Source organism: Cyprinodon variegatus, unplaced genomic scaffold, assembly GCF_000732505.1.
Source record: "Cyprinodon variegatus isolate N-32 unplaced genomic scaffold, C_variegatus-1.0 Scaffold264, whole genome shotgun sequence".
In the NCBI taxonomy this organism is placed as follows: Eukaryota; Metazoa; Chordata; class Actinopteri; order Cyprinodontiformes; family Cyprinodontidae; genus Cyprinodon; species Cyprinodon variegatus.
Window position 1 is genome coordinate 401,510 of NW_015150717.1, and position 6,020 is coordinate 407,529.

Below are 6,020 nucleotides of genomic sequence, written 5' to 3' on the forward strand. Positions count from 1 at the left end.
TATATATATATATATATATATATATATATATATATATATATAGAAAAAAACTAAAGCGCCATAATTTTTTTTCTTTTAATTATTTTGAGTCTCCCTGAATCAAAACTTGTTTAAACCACCATAGGCTGCAATAACAGCTGCAAGTCTTTTGAGAATTGCCTCCGCCTGCTTTCTCCATCCATCTTTTAGCATGTATGTCCACAGCAGGATGATTCGACCTTTCAGAGTTGACGCCTGGCATTTTATCTCTGTGTCCCCAGACCAACACACCTGAATCCCCTTAATTATCTCCTCAGCATGCAGTCATATTATACAGGCTTCTGCTAATGACCTCATTGTCTTAGGTCTGTTGAAACAGAGATGCTTTTAAAAGTTGCTGGATTTTGAGGCTGCTGGTGTAGATGGAGCGTTCGAGGGAGTTTGCAGGGTTATCTTTGTGTCTGCTGTTATGACACTGATGTTTGGTCTCATCTGACTAGAGAATCCTCTTTCATATGTTCACTGTGTGACCTACATGCAGTAGTTTATTGGATTGAAGTACTTATGCTTCTGCTTTCTTTGGGCTACATTCTTATAGGCCAGATTTGCAGACTGAATGACAATAGATCTCTCCAGCTCCTGCAATATTACCTTTGGACTGTTGGCTCCCTCTGGCTTGTATTTCATGGCCATTAAGTTGTGCAGCCATTTCTAACTTTGCAACCTCTTTTTTGGGGGGGGAATAACAGCACTCCTTAAAAAAAGTCAGAACATTAATATATAACCTAATCATGCTCTAAAAAACTATTGTCTGTCTTAATCTCTGCCAAGCCCTGTGTTTTCCTTAGGCTTTTCAACAATGAGGTGACTCCTGCCAGCTAAGTCAGTTAGCTCCAGCTGTGCTGCAGCTTCACAAGGGACCTTCCTCACACTTTCCAGAATGTATCAAACATACTCTAATGATTTAGGTGGTCTATTTAAGCTCCAAAACCTCCAGATACAATTTGAATTTCATCCACATCCTGCTAAATTGTGTTTTGCGACAAAGCAAAAAATGCTTAAAATTCTTTTAAAAGGCTTTGAGGTTATGGAAGATTTTTGATTTAATCATGCTTTGGATTTTTCTGCAGTAAAATGAAGCTTCATCAGATCTACAGCTTTGCGAGGAGAGGAGAATGACTTTACAGTGCAGATATGCTGGATAGAATTGCAGAGATTCACAGCTGAAATGTAATTCTTTTCTCTCCTCAATTATCCCTTTGCTTCACTCTTTTCTTGTCTGAAGTCTGACATTTTTAGTATTTACAGGTATTTTTAGTCATCTGAACCAAATCAAGTGTCACTGAACATATTTTTTAATACCTTTTTTCTTTTCAGTGTGTACAACATTAGTACACAAACTGTCTTCAGGTCTTCTAGAGGTTAAGCTAAGAGTCTTTCTACAAACTGTCGCATGCTTCCAAAAAAATAGCACACATCTCGGCTCCTTGAAGACTTTGCTTTGACTTTCTTCACATTCAGGGCGAATGAAAAAAGCCACAGAATGACAGCTGTCCTTTCATGTCTGAAGGTATTTATCTCTCGATGTTGATGACAACCGTTCAGACACGTAGAGGTGGATGCTTTTTTGATGGCGTGATGTCTGAATTCAGAAATAAGAGTCGAGTATATGGTGTTTTCAAAAACTGAGATGCAAACGTACTTCTTTTTATTCAGCATTTTTAACCTGATTTTTTTGAAAATCTGATTCAGACATTTTTCTTTTTTTCAAGGGCTCAAAGATATTATATTTAGATGAAAAACAAGTTAAAAACTAATATATTCTGCAAAATATATTATATATGATAGATTATAGTAGGCTAATGAGAACAATATGAAACATGATTATTTTAGAAAGTACTCAGAATTTTTTTTTTGCTGACAGATTAACATTTTTTTTAATCATTTCAGTTCAGCCCTCTTTAGTCCATACATTGATGTTCCTGCTGTGATTCTGGCCTGACTGATCACCAGTGTTTACATGTTTTATCTTCTCCTCACTGCCAAGCCGAGTGCTCATTCTTTCCACCTGTGCCAAAATCACCCACTCCCAATTAACTCTCCTTAATCCCAAACTGGCGCCTAAGCGCTAACCATGAGAACTAACCCTCCATTTACGCGTTTCTGCGGAGGGTCCGCCACATTAAGTGCCATCCGAAACCACATAGTGGGTAGGGCCAGTGGACCGTTCAGCCCTTAAATAGAGAGTCTGCATCAGTTGCAGACCTGCTGAAATCCGACAGCAGGTGTAATAGCGGCCTGGCGGCAGAAGAAATATGTTCCGCCAAATGTAAATTCTGCTGGTTTGCAGCATCTCAGTCACATTGACATAAAATAAAAAGTTAGTATATGAAAAAATTTTGACTAATTCCAAAATGGAAGGTCTTCTTTGAAATAGTTTTATTTGACATTTGTTTTAAGAAAGGGGCAAATGTTTAATGTTATGATAACTTGCTCCGCATAGCTACAGCCACGCACATAGGGCGTCACTCTGTTGCCGTAGCAACAACTGCTTTCCTTTTTCCGTTGGAGGGAAGAAGCCGTCCCATTCTCGTTTATATTACCCCCTCCTACAATCAACATGCCTTCAACAGCTGTGAATGAGACTTCATTGGGAGTGACACTTGATAGTTAAGGGTTAGTTGTTAGGGACCAGTTGGGGATTGGGCCCTCGTCAGCTGACTTTATAAGTCCCACCATTGATCCACTCAGTGCCAGATTTTTTGAAAAGTTTTGTGTCAGTATATTATCCAGCATGCTTTCCTTGCCTGCCTGTTCTGTTCCTGGGTGTCCCGCTCTCTCTTTGCCCTGACTGGATTCCCTTGAAGGCATATTCTGTACCATGACCCTGTTTCTGATCATCACAAGTCGCCCTAAGTCTCAGACCTTTGGATGTGTTTGCCTGGATCAGCCTCCATGGTTGTGACCCATACTTCAGTTGATTTCGAACCTTGTCCTTGGATCTGTTTGCCCATTCTGCCAGTAGCTTTTGGTTTACAGAGAGCCTTTCTCTCTCGCCTCCTCTTGACCTGCGGTGATGTTTCCACCAGATTTTTGAGGTTGGCGTCCCCCCCCGGGTGTTTTTGAAATAATTCTGCCTATCCGAGTCACTAACCTGTCCCTCCCTCCTCAATGGTTTCTGTAGCTGAAGGCTTGCTGTTATCTAGTAGATTTATCTATTATTATTGTTTTTTTTTTTTTCTAAAATCTTTCATTCAACATTCATGTTTGTGTCCGTCTGATTTCTCAGGTCCACTGTCTATCTGGTCATTACAGTTCAAACCCTTAACACTTCTAAGGTAATCCTAAACTATATAAGTTTTAAATTTTAGATTTTGAAATACAGTAAAGACTCCTCAAAACCTTTTAAATCAGCCCTTAGCTTTGCTTACAGGCAGATGGAGAGAAATGCATTATTTGCTTGTAATACTAATAGTAGGTAGACTGGACTGTCTGCACAACAACTTGCATATCTGAACATGGTGCAGAGCTCAGTTCTAATGTCGTTTCTGGGTTTTGAATTGATCATTTCAAAAAAGCTTAATTTGCCAAAAATGCACGTCCGGCTGGGATTCCAGGAGAAAAAACAATAAAAGGGAAAGTTGTTGAGGCTTCTATTTCTGGGTCACTTGCAGCACGTACTGACATAGAGCCTGTATGAGCAAATGTGTTTTTTAAAGCCAAGCTGTTTCAAACATGTTCTTGCTCCAGAGACTCTTGATTTCTTTGGCCCGCTGAGTGTGCCACCGTGCAGGCAGATGAGCTTATGGGGCCTTATTTGTGCTGACTCCAAGGCCAGGCCCTGTGTGTGCACCGACTGTGGTGAGTTTACCCTCCAGCATCCTGCAGTTCACCTACAGATGGCTCAAAATCAGCACCAGATTTCACCTCCACTGATATACAAACAAAGACGACGAATGTAAATAAACTGAAAACTGCGTCAAAATTTCAGCAAATATCAAACCAGTCGTGTCCTTGGTTGCTCAGGTTCTGCCCTTCAGAATAGTGGATATGATGCAGATTTAAGGTATTGACTTTCAGCTTTAAGGGTGCCTGAGGGCGTTTGCATCATTCATATTGTTGTCCATCTAGCTTCAGGGCACCAGAGCAAATGCCCTAAAACACAAAGTTTTACATCAAGACAATAAAAAGCTCTTGGAGTTTTGTCAGATTGTGTTCATGCTGTTGTGATGAGCTATGATCTGACTGAATGAGAAGGAAAGAAAAGTTAAAATTCTATATTCTTTACCACAGGCTAAGAAACACCAACTATAACTTATCTTCAGCTTTGAACTCTTCTAATCATATACTCTTTTTGAATATATATATATGAATATATATAGTCCACAATATCTTTTCCCTTCAACTTTTTTGTTATTTTAATGGAAAACATCCCTATAATATAACACTGCCATGACCATTTTGTTTTTATTTTATTATTTTTTTTGTGGAGAAGTGTTTTTTAGGGTGTTTTGCCAAAAATAACATTTTTGCAAGTAGGAGAAAAGAAATATTTTTGTCCTCATCTGAGCAGAGCACCTTCTTTCATGTTTGCTTTGTTCCAAGATAGTTTTGCTTTCTAGTGTAATTATATTCATTTGATTTTTTTTTTGTTTAATTAGCTTTTAGGATTAATTTATTTTACTAATACTTAGATTTAAATTATTTTCTTAGTTATAGGACTAGTTGTAGATTGTATTCATACTTATGTTAGTTTTTAGGCACAGTATTCAAAAAGTTCAGAGCATTAAGAAACAAAGGCTACGTTCACACTGCATCCTGAAGTGACCCAACTCTAATTTTTTTGGCCCATATGCGTCCTATATCTGATCTTTTCATGGCTGTCGGAACAACACAGATCCGATTTTTTCCAATGCGACCCAGGCAACCTGGTTATGTGGTCCTAAATCTGATACGAATCTGATGTTTACAAATGCAACCTGTGTCTGAACGGCCAGGTCGCATTCATCCGACCTGAACGTCATTAGTAACCAACAAAGGTCACTATTCTGGGTCTTGCTATGAAGAAGGCAAGAAAACAACCATGGTGGAAAATGATGCGGAGGGCAGTATTTTTGTTTAACCATCTTGAAAAGATTGTGTTTTTATGGTTGGGGAAGATTGCTAGATGCGCGCCGGCACTAGGGTTGTCACAATACTGAACTTTTCAACTCGATACCGATACTAAGGAAAATATTCGATCCCCGATACCATTTTCGATACCACAAGAATAAAAACTCCAAATTTCAACAGAAATATTTTGATTAATAATTAAAATACAATAAATAAATACAATAAACAATACGAACAATATTTTGAGGTTGTTTGCTGTGCACAGTATTAAGCAAGCTTGAAAAAAAAAATTTAAATTAAGTTTTCCTTACTTGGATATGCTTTGCACACATAGCAATGACACTAGCCAAACCGGTTAAGAAACAAAAAGTGAAAAGTGCACAGAATTTTTCAATCCCACAGTTTTCAGAAAGTGCATTTTCCTCTATTCTGCACTTGAGATGGATGACTGCTTAGGTGGCACTGGTGGTAGCACTGTATCGATACTTCTGAAAATGAGTATTGTATCCGGATACGTTTCAGTATCGATACTTTTTTTAATAATCGATACTTTTGACAACCCTAGCCGGCACCATGTTTACTTCCGTAAGCACAGAGCAGGCTGGCATGTGATGTCATTGCATCCTCTACTGCACATGTGGGACACTTGAGTTGTATGACTGCAGTTTACACAGGAGATCACATACAAGTTGCATATATTTGGAAATGTGAATGGCATTGTAGAAAAAATCGGATTTCACAAAAAAAATCGGAATTGAGCATCAAGGCCTGCAGTGTGAAAGTAGCCTATGTAATTCAACACAATATATCTTTTCCAAAAAGTGGTTCATTTGCACCTGATTTTGAGTCCTATGGGTGTGTGTGTGGAGGGAGGGAGGAACTAAACATTTCACATTAATTTGTGAGGCTTATCCAAAAAATTATACGAA